The 11,237-nt window shown below is 42.7% G+C and overlaps 1 long non-coding RNA gene across 1 annotated transcript; it reads right to left on the reverse strand.

Annotated features, from left to right (window-relative positions):
* Positions 1–663: 663 nt before the first annotated feature.
* Positions 664–8,790, reverse strand: LOC140652733 (uncharacterized). Its single transcript, XR_012042937.1, has 3 exons — positions 8,659–8,790; positions 2,232–2,452; positions 664–1,151 (listed from the first exon to the last, which is right to left on the reverse strand). It is a non-coding gene; the product is annotated as an uncharacterized lncRNA (long non-coding RNA).
* Positions 8,791–11,237: the final 2,447 nt, after the last annotated feature.

An 11,237-nucleotide genomic window follows, 5' to 3' on the forward strand; every position in this document is an offset into this window, starting at 1 on the left:
CGGGCTGAAGAATCCTGCAAGGTCTGGCTGTGCAATGTGGGTATCTGCATAAGTGTATAAACTAATCCCTCCGTGTTTGCAAAACTCCCCGATCTGTGTGTTCACAGATGAATCTGCAAACGAGAAAACACTATGGTTCGAGCACAAGGCTGCAAAGACCCTGATGTTGTGAAAACCAAGCCTCCAGCATACGGGTTGTAACTTTGCATTTCAACTATTTAGATAAGAACACGCCACCTATTCTAGTGCTCTTTACAAAGGCTCAGGTTTAATCATTGATGTGCCCAAAGGAGATATGCCTTCATTCCTGCAATAACTCTCCACTGCTTGTGCTGAGGTGAAGAGTCCTGAAGGAACGGAGCTGTTGTAATCATTCGCCAGCTCCTCTCAGCCTTTCTCAAGAGGCAGGCTTTTACGTGTCGATCATGCACTCTCCTGATCCACCTCACCCAGCAGCTTTTTGCTAAGGGGGTGAATTTTTGTTTTCCCAAATGGGATGGCTCTTCCAATGCTTTTCAGCAGAGGTAGAAATTATCCTCAAAAAAGTAAGCAGTGGGATCCAGAATGGACATACAGCTTTGAACCAGTGCTCTTCCTTAGCTCTGCGAAGGCATTAAGTTGTTGTGCTTTAAAGCCATGACATAATGAAGGTTACTTAAAATAAATAGCACAGATGCTTTATGGGCTTTCTTTTTCTGGGCTCTGAACAGCTGGACTTAGAGAAACTCCTGCATTTATTTGGACAGGTGGAAAGAAAAATGGGGCAAACTCATTCATGCTCTTTTAATTCTCTGAAACAGCTCTAAACAAGATTTTATTGTTTACATAGCATATATAAAAAAGGCAATGATCCAACATAAAGTTTCATGGTGCTGTCCTTCAGAAAATTTCTTTACTATGTTTGTGGGTTTCCTGCTTGTGTGCAATACACATTCCAGACTCCCATGAGTAATGACAAATGGCCTTTATAGCACGCCACAGCACGGTGGCCCAGTATGAGAACAAATCTCTCCTTGGAATTCAGAGGTACCTGCTCCTGCTGGGCACCATTTCTGTGTACCACTAGGTGGCTTTTCCACCCGGTAGTTTGTATCTCTCTCTTCAAAGTCACTACGCGTACAACGAATCTGCTCGTAAGTGCAACCATCGAACTGGTGGAAAAGGGAGAAGGAAGCGACGACATCATTCAGCAGATGAACCCTTAAATTCCCCATACATTTACAGTGAAATCTTTACCCATCCCTTGTCTGTCCTTCTAATGTTTTGTTTCAAGTTAGTTACAGCTAGCTAGCTTACTTCTGGATTTTGAGTATGTGCTCAGATACATTTCGTACAGCTCTGAAACTTTGCAAAGTGGTGCATGTGTCTAATTTTATGATAGACCTTTTTGATAGTTCATCAGAATAAACCACTTAGTGACACCAAAACAGGATGTGTACTATGTCACGAAATGCATCGTCTCACCACGTTCTCAGGAAGAGTAAATCCAGGTTTGCCTTTTCAGATATTTTACTCCAGTTTTTAACTTAACTTGAACTTTTTAACTACAGATCTTTACTCACACCTAAACACTGCAAATATCCGGCTACTGATAGTATCTTTTTCAACTAGCACTCTATGTCTCAAATTCTCTCCAAAAAGAAAAGCCCTGAGGAGCTCATTGACTAGAGTACAGAACAGTATGGGGGGAAGGATGAGGGTCACAAATCCACAGCTGTGTTAAAAAAAATACACACGCAAACACAAACCCCCCTTATAGTTTTTCTTTAAGTTTGGCCATGTTGAGTAGCAACTATTTTATTGGAAGCACGACACAGCTGAGTGGGGCAGAGACAGACCTGAGAGATATTAAAAGTTTGGCAGGCGAACTCAGGATTTGCATTTTTCATTCATTTCAGACATTTTTTCCTTTCACATATTTAACTCTTGTTTTCTATTACAAAAATGGCCATATATGCACTGGAGAGAAACCATGGAGCTCTCTCCTGACAAGTACCCTTCAGTGGTATGAAAAGCTGCACCAACAGCTCTTCCAGGCAGAACACAGTGACACACATGGGATTCACACGCAAATTTTAGGGGGGCTAATCCTGCAACTAATTGTACACACATCAGGTAAGATTTCAAAGAGGAAAACCAGCTGCTGATGAAAAAGCTGGAGAAAGCTCCTGCTTTAGAAAACAGCAGAGAGCTGTTTGGACTTGATTACCTGTGTAAAAGCTGGTTCTCACCTCCAGATAATCAGCAAAGACGGACCCAGGCTGGCAAGAGGCTGAGAAAAACACACTCGGAGCTGCTCTGCGTTGATGCGGCACTACTCGCTCTCCGTTGCTGTGTGCTGATTTGCACCATTTTGATCCAAGTCTCTGCCCTGATTGTAGCAGCTAGCTTTTTACACCAACTGGTTTTCAATACACAGCTTTCCCAGAGGCCCTGGACTAACAGCAGATTTCTGAGGCAAGAAGAGGATAATAGTTAAATTTATTGGAGCAAACTGACACTCAGTAAAACAGGGCAGTAATATAGCTGAATAAATAAAGCAATCAGGAATATGTGATTTTTTTTTTTTCATTATACAAGCACTTTTCAAGCAGCCTTTATACAGCGTAACCGTCCATGGTATAATCCCCTCAGACCCAAGCGAGCTCTACCTGAGCAGCCAACTAAAAGCCACGTTATCACATTAGCCCAGTGCTGATTCAAAGTCAATATACTCCACTCCCAGGGAGCTTTACTGCTGTGGCTTGGCACCATGCAAACGCAGGCACACAGCTTTTGGTGGGCATGGAGCACAGGCAAGAGCCCTCTGCGGTGTCTCAGTGCACGCCACGCCAACATACCCAGACCTACCTGCAGTACACTATGTAGGTGCATGTCTAGGCTGATCTTTAAGTTACAATAATCCTAACCAAAAAAATTTGGCAGTTTTGATTTGCCATGCTCCAGTCATTTCATCATCATCTGTCCCTTTGCTTTGGCCAGGCACAGTTTAAAGCACGTGCACAGCATGAACGTAAAGCCCTGCCAGTCAGTGCCGGCCGTGTTTCACTCCCAGGGAGTGCAGTATGTGGCTTCACCAGCTGAAAGGCACTGCATGACTGGTAAAGCTCAGGACAACCTCTGATCTCTTGGCTGTCCCTCAAGCTGTGTTATCTCCGTAAGCATGAGTTTCCATTAATCTCTATATAATCTTTTCCCAGACAGAGTAATTAAAAAACAGTTCCATGTCTTTTCCCCAGCTTCTTTTAGCTAAACATTTTGCAGCCTCCCCCCTTGTGCCCACAGTCCGTAGATTTTGTCCTGTGATTTTTTTTTAAATTGAACTTTGTACTCCTCAGTCAGCTCTGCTCTTTATACAGAACTTTTTTCAGGTGAAACACTCTCTTTTCCCTTCTCCACCTCATGGAGCTTTATTCACATGCCTGAAGAGTCCTTGTAGAAGCAGACTCTGATCCCAGCCCTGCATGGTTTTTAAACACTTCCCTCCACAAATTTCTATCATCTGCTTTTAACTCACCGTGCCTACAAGCCGGAGCAGAGAGCTGCAGCGTGTGAGCAACGAGAGCTGGGGTCTCCGTGCCAGGGCTGTTCCCTGACCTGCTGCAGGCCTGGGTGCGCAAAGGGACTTCAGTGTGATGGCTGTCAGTGAGCACAAGCCCTGGCAATGGAGGCATCACCCAGATGGGGATGTCAAAGCGACAGCCCGCTGTGGGAGGTAGCTGGACACCTCTCCCAGCCTTGCCCAGCTGCCGGGGCCAGGGCCACCTCCTGCCCACGAGGTACCTGCCTTTCTCCCAGCCTCGGAGATACCCACTACAGAGGCTGTGGCTCTTGGTCACGGGAAGATTTTACATGCTTTCCATAGGGTTGGTATTTCTGTTAGATATTCCTCTTGAAAGCTTCTCTCTTGTCATCTTCAGGATTATCTTCTTCATTTTTATGCCTTTGTGAAATCGTTTTATGCTAAACATGGGACACATGCATGCTGTGGTGTGATGTTTTTTACTGTTTTGGTATAGTTAGAAGACACGTATAGGACTTTGACATCAATTTTCCAGCACAACAAACAAATGTTGTTATAATCCTATACTCTTGATGATTTTCTTTTGAGTGCAGTTAGACCATATAGGGAAGAGTGCGAAAAGAGCTTTTGCAAGCTATCAATTCTGTTTTATCAAGGACTGTGCTGGCAATTTATACCTTATATTTTAATTGTTCGCAGTAAGGAAACATCAGTGGATTCAGTGTAACAATATTTTTCTACATGGGTGCCTGCGCCTGAAAGGCTACATTGAAATTACTCACAAATGCAGGTATTCATCAATAATAGCTTTTCTGGCACTTTTCATCAGTTGATCTACAAAGGAAATGAGTGTCCTTATTTCCCTGTTATTGGTACAGAAGCACAGAGAGGAAAAAGGACTTGATAAGGTTTATGCCCACTAACGACATAATGGCTTGCAGAGGTCTTAAAGACTTCTGGCTCCTCTTGACTTTATCTGGAGTTAAGAGAGCCCTGGAGGCTCATTAAGCAACTATCAACCTTGACCTAAATAATTTCTTTACATTTCAATCTATTCATTGTCTTTACAGAGAGTATTTCAACACTAAGAAAGGAAGTTGCATCTTAATTCTAATAGCTAGTAGTCTCACAGGCTTCTCAAAAGTCATTTCAAACATTTTATGACCTTGCCAAAATTCAGACATGTTCAATTTCCAGCACTGAATGCAACCCCCGTGACTCCAAAGGGATGTGCGAGCACAATGCATAAAGTTAAGTCCTTGCAGAATCACAGCACTGGGCAGTATCTTCACTGGAAATTAAACATTTAATGGTGGGGTATTACAAAGAGGGGTGTTTTTTTAATTACACATTTGGGAGCATGGTGTGGCTGCTTTAATTCGGAGATCACTTCATACTGAAAACCTACACAGACTGCCTTGTAAGAAATAATCCTTAAAGCGGTGACATTTTCCAACAGTTTTTTTAAGTGCCACCCAGTTTCATGCATACAGGCTTCCTCCATCTCTGCATGAAAAGAGTACTTATATTAGAAACTGTATGTGGCCAAAAAAGCAGCTGAAACCAGAAGGCTATCAATGACTATTTATCCAAACTTTTTAAATTTCAGTTTTTAAACCATTTAAGGCAAAATATATAAATCAAGCCAGATTTGTTCAACACATGGGTCAGGTTCAGACATACAGATCATAAAACTTAGCCAGGCTTACACAGAATCTGATCTCAGTTTCAGATTTGTGATTTATGCTGGTTCCAGGTTTTCTTGCAAGTATTTTGCATGCCCTAACAAATACAACTGCATTTTAGTTTTCACAGTGTCAGGGTCCTTTGTGCATGAACACACTCTGCAACCTCTTTCCCCTGCTCCAAGAGGTTTGGTGCCCATGTTCAGGACCAGCTCTGTAACCTGGGACAGGACTACAGGGAAAAGAGCTGTGAAAAGCTTCCTCCAGGCTGGGCTACGCCTGGCCTTGTGCCTGATCCTCCCCTTGCCTCCTTGACTTGCCTTCCTGGCTTGAACATGGCCTTACCTCCTTGCTGTGGCTTTGCCCAGCCATCATTGGGCTGCAGCTGATCCCAGCTGCCATCACCAGGGCTGCTCTGCTCAGCTTGTTGGGGTGCTGTGAGACTGTGCCCCAACAGACACTGAGCTCGTATTAAGAGAGCCTGACATGTGGCTTTTCCAAGCACTTGTTTCAAATATCAAACCAGCTTGTTAAGTTACAGAAAAAACAACCATATCTTCATTAAAAATCTTGCAGACAGTTGTCATTCATTGAGTTAAACAATAGGATCCGCCACTTGGGTGAAGTACTATTTGCCAGGATTTCACTGAATGTGCTATGCAGTAGCAGCATGATTAACAGTCTCTTGCACCATCTAGACGCCATTTCTTTCTGGGTACAGAAGTCTTGGTCCCATTTTAGAGAGGGTTTTGTTGGAGGGCAGTGATTTTGTTGAGCTAAGAAGGTGTTCTTATTAAATCTGCACCTGAAATAGGGCTGTTAGTCATTGCTATACCGTGTTTGTCTTGTTCTCTCCATTGCTCTTTGGACACAACACAGAGCAAGCTGCTACTAGCATGAATGCCGAATCTTGCGGACTCAGAGGCTGGAAATTTCTCTAGGACAGAAGGGTAAGCTCTATTTACATACTGGATAATACGTAGAAAGCTGCAATTCTATCTACGAAGCTTTAACATTTTAGTTAGGCTTTGTTTACGATTTGGTTGTGTAAACGATATTGGATAATTATTTTCATACTCATCCAAGGACATATGATATGTCCTCAAGCAACTGTGTCACTCTGACTGTGTGTCTCCAGTTTCCTAATGAAGACAAAGTTCACTAGGAAAAATGAGGAAGAGTCCTGTCCTAGGTAGGACTTACAAGCTATATCCCACAAAGAAATGACTCTACTAAGGGAGTGATTCTGTCTGGATTTTTCTTTTTTCCGGAACAAATACAATTTTGCCATTGTTACTGTCATTGCCAAGACTCTGACAGTGCTTTTCTTCAACTGGCACTGAAAGGGTGAGAAAAATACGGTGAAATGTAGTAATATGGTCCTGGTACTACCCTATGACCAGAAGTGTGAGCACTCCACCAGTGCTGGTAGGATTAAAGAGTAGGACAGAAGCAGTTGTACAGTTTGCGGCTGCAGAAACTCCGCCAGACACACTATGTACACAAAACCAGAGTTTTAAGAGCTCTCCTGACTGCACACGTGGGTGAAGTATCCACCAAACAAATGCAGGGGAGAAAGCAGACAGAGCTAATGATAACAAGGCATATTAAAAAAGGTGTACGTGCATACGTATACATCTGTATCTAGATATACAGAGATGGGCAGCAGGACAGTCATAAGGCAAAACCACATTACAGAAAGTAAGTATTTTCAGCCTACAAGAAATAAGGAGAAAACCATCTCATTAGCCAGAAAAACTGCAAAATTTAAGATGAGGTGAATGTGACAACTCCAACCCCTTGTCCTCCTTTGTTGTCTGGCTGAGCTGGTTTTGAAAGCCCGTTCATCAGCAGTATGTAGTTTCTAGCACAATAAAGGTACAAAACTAAACAATCCTTAGAACACTCAGACTTTTAACTGATGAACCTATACTGCAAGTTCCTCCAGTCATATTTGGTTATAAACACTTTTTTTTTTTTTTTTCAAAAATACAGCAATGAAAAAGATAGGCAGTCTCCCACCACCTCCAAAATCAGGAATTTCTTCAAAAAGTGCTTCTCTTACTATGCACCATATTTTATTGCTTGCTTTTCAGCAGCCACAGCAGATGTACAGGCAAACTAACACAGAACTCCTGCATCCTAAAGATATGCTTTAAGCACGGTTGCACCACACCTCTGTGAATCAGCAGTCTTGCGTTCTTGGCCAACTTCTACCATTGACATATCCTGACTCTAAATCTACAGCTGCTCCACTCTTGTTGCATTGACTAATCTCACTCAGCTGCAAGGGCAGGACTTAGGGGGCCTCCAATACAAGTATTGCAACTCCCAATACCTGTTGATTCAGATCACCGAATCAAGTGCCTCTGCTCCCTTTTCAGCCCAAGCAGTTAAGCTCTGTCAAATATGGATCTCCTACATCCCAATCACCAAACTGCAAGTCGTACACTGTCTTGCTAGATCTCTTTCTAGCCCTCTGTGTTTTACAGCTAACAGTCTAAATTCAGGAGAAGGGATGGAAGATGCAATGCCCTGCATTATGCCATAACCTAGTATCTACAGCAGTCTTCTGAGCCATGAGTGGGTTGCGTCCCATCAGGCTAAGGTGAAACTGAATTTAGATTTCCCACTCCCTAGTTGACTATGTTTATTAAGCCATTATGGGAAGGATAAGCTCTGGTACTTCCCTTCCTTCATCCTTTTCACAGAAGCCTGTGGTTTCTCTGTGAACAGCGCTGGACTCACCGCTATGAGGCTCCAAGTGTGCATAGCAGAGTGGGTTTCTCCAGGGATTCAGGTGGAATATAGACATGCCTTTGCTGTGTTCCTGAACCATGGCAGGATTCAGCTGACAGCCTGGCCCTACCTGTCTCTGCTGCCTGTGCAGTCATGGGCACTGCAATTCAGTGACCTGGGGAACTGCCAGGACAAATGAGCAGGCGGTAGGAATTTTTACATACCTCTAGGGTCAGACAGCTGCCACAGCAGGAGATTTATAGGTAGTTTTCTTGAACTTGGACAAATGAATCCACCTGAGTCCCATTTCTGGTGCCCAAAGTAAATATTGTAGAACCTATCCATCGTGACAATGCACTTATTTAACGACATGGATGTCTGAGGGCAAGTCATATAACCCTATGTATTTTAATTCGCCCATCCCTAAAAATTTAGTTACTTACCTCATGATGACATTTTAAGGGTTAATTTACATTTGAGGAAATATCACAGACACCCACATAATTCTGAGCAGTTTCTGCATAATTAAGAAAAGCAGCAATGTTCATGCTACCCTGAGAGCGAGAGCCTGCAGAACTACTGGTTACATTCAAACTACTTGTCATACAGGTTCTGAATTGCCCTGGGATGCATGGGTTGCATGACTAGGAAAAGGGTGCAGCGGTAAGGCAAGCAAGTTGTTCTGAGTATCATCATGTGTGTTAAGCACACCTGGCCTTTCCCTGAGACCTTCCCCAGGACTGGGAGCACATAACATCCCGAAGATGGAAGACTGAGGGAGATGGCTCACTGTCATTTTCAGCAGATTGACAGAAGACTCTTGCTGACGTTGTGGATATTTTCAACTCACCTGCAACAAACAGGACCATAATGAGAGTGAATTAATATTGACTATCACATTTTAAAAAGGGCTTAGAAAGGTCCTTCCCAGGCAAGAGCTCTGATCACTAGGCATTTACATCAACAGCGGGCATCCTATCCTGTAAAAAAGTGAGATCTACCCAATTATTTATAAAAATACTTGTAACCGACTACCATCAGTAGATCCTGTATCGCACATAATTCAAGGCATCTCACTTTTAGTCCTGCCTGAGGTGTGGGATGGAGTTTCAGAGCCATCCTTGCATTTGGGTTGTTACCAGCTAACTCGAAACAGCTCTCTCATCAGCCTGTAGACTTCCTGGTCTCTGTCAAGGTATCTGCCTTTTCCACTGAACTGCAAAGGGAGCATAAGGGCTTAATTTTGGCCTCTAGATAGTAGTTTGAAGGCTAGGAGTTAAAATGAAAATACTACAGTGCTTAACATGCTCACACACATTTTTTACTGGCTGCAGATCAGATCTTTGTTCTAATATGGATGACCTCATTTGTAATAACAGCTATGGTTACAAATAGTGCTCCTGAAACCCAAGAGAATTCATAATTAGTATGAATTATGAACATATTCCCCCAAATTGTGGCTTCTTTTCCAGCCCTGAATGCAACATGAACAAATGTTGTCAGAAAGAACCCTAGGAAAGCTTTCATTCCTCCTACTCTAATGATGAGTAACTTGACACACCCTTGAACATGAATCGGCTCCATTTCATAATCTTGGCAATTTGGGATTTTCCAAGGAAAAAAGTCCAGAACTGATTAAAAACATGCATCTGTGCATGCTAAGGCAAATTTCCATCTGCTCTATATCTTACACTTCACATCCCAATTCTCTTATCACATCAAATCTCTCTTCCCTAGCGATTTATTTGGCGTGTACATGCCTTGCCTAGTTTTCTGCACACGAACTTTTGAGCCTGATGGTAGGATTTGAACATGCTACCTCTCTCCTCCCTTTCATGTCCTAGGATACCACGTGGTAAACTCTCTGCTCCTGCTATTCAGGTTGATTCCCATTATTTCCTTCCCATTAGTGTAGTGTGGGTGCATGAGTTTTAATGAATTTGAGTAATCAGAATAGGTCTAGCCTCTTGAAAAGGCGCTTTTTTCCGTGAAGCTGTAACTCCTAGGATGTGCTCACTTTGTCTCTGACGGGAGTCCTGGGTGCCCCCCAACTCTGCAATGCCCTGTGGAGAGGCATGTTTTCATCCCTGGACTGGGGATATGTTCTTTGAACTGGCCCATCAGCGAGTGGGTTCTGCAGCTGGGGAACTGGGAGCTGGGATCCCTGATGCTCTCGGCATGCTCCAACAAGAAGCTTCCTGCTGCCAAGAGTTCTCAGCAGTTGTTTGCCCCTGCAGCACAGTTCGCTTGCAGACAACGATGTAACTCTCCCTCTTGCACACAAAATTCAATCCAATATGCAATAATTGCAGTTGATGCAAGTCAGCATGAAAGAACTTATTCCTTTCTTAAAGGACAAATATCTGTAAGGGATCTGCAGAAATTACAGCGATAAAAAGGCTGCAAGTATTGTATAATCACAAAAGTTCAGATGATGCATGGAAGAAGGAACCCTCTAATTCTGGGCTCTAGGTTGATGAAGAGCTATGCACAAGTTTTGGGTTTTTTTTATTCTACCCCTCCTCTGCTGTCTTGCTAGAAATAAAATATAGCTATAAAATAATGCAGTGATGGTACCCAAACAGGTGCATGCACTGGGTTAGTAACTTGCCTCTTTCATAGGCAAACAGTGGGAGTAATAAAGGAGAGCATGGGAATGAAGGCAGTGTCAGCTATTCTGAGTAAAACCAGGCAATCCTACAATTTAATCCCTGGTAGCCAGAGTGAAGAAACACCTTCCAGAAATGAGAGTTTCATGCCCACAACTAGGTATTATTAACCCAAGCTTTTGAAAAAGCAGGAATCTAAAATGCCTCCTCTTCTTTGATTTCTTGTTTCTGAAAAAAGAGCAAAGAAACCCCACCCACCCACAAAGCAACCAACCTCTCCTCTGCCTTCCCAAATTCAATTGTTTTCAATTCAAAATCCTGGGACAAAGAGGCAAAAAGACAAAGGGTTTGTTGTTGCTTTAGGATTTGCTAGTCTCTTTGAGACACCACAGGAAAAAAAAAATCTCCATTTTCTCACCATACAGACAGCAGATTACAAAATTAAAATTACAGGAACCTAGGAAAATGGAAGAAATGGAATTATAATGAAACTGTTACCAAATCTGTACCTCTTTCCCAGTTGAAAAAGGAAGGGGGCAGGAATTACGCATTCCACTCCCTCAAAGAGTTGTTCTGAAGAGTTGCCAATTAATGATTGTAAGATATTCTCATGCTACAATTGAGGACATATAATAATTTAAGATAACATCAAAAATGGAATAATATAATTTAATATAACAT

This window comes from Ciconia boyciana, chromosome 6 (assembly GCF_034638445.1).
Source record: "Ciconia boyciana chromosome 6, ASM3463844v1, whole genome shotgun sequence".
In the NCBI taxonomy this organism is placed as follows: Eukaryota; Metazoa; Chordata; class Aves; order Ciconiiformes; family Ciconiidae; genus Ciconia; species Ciconia boyciana.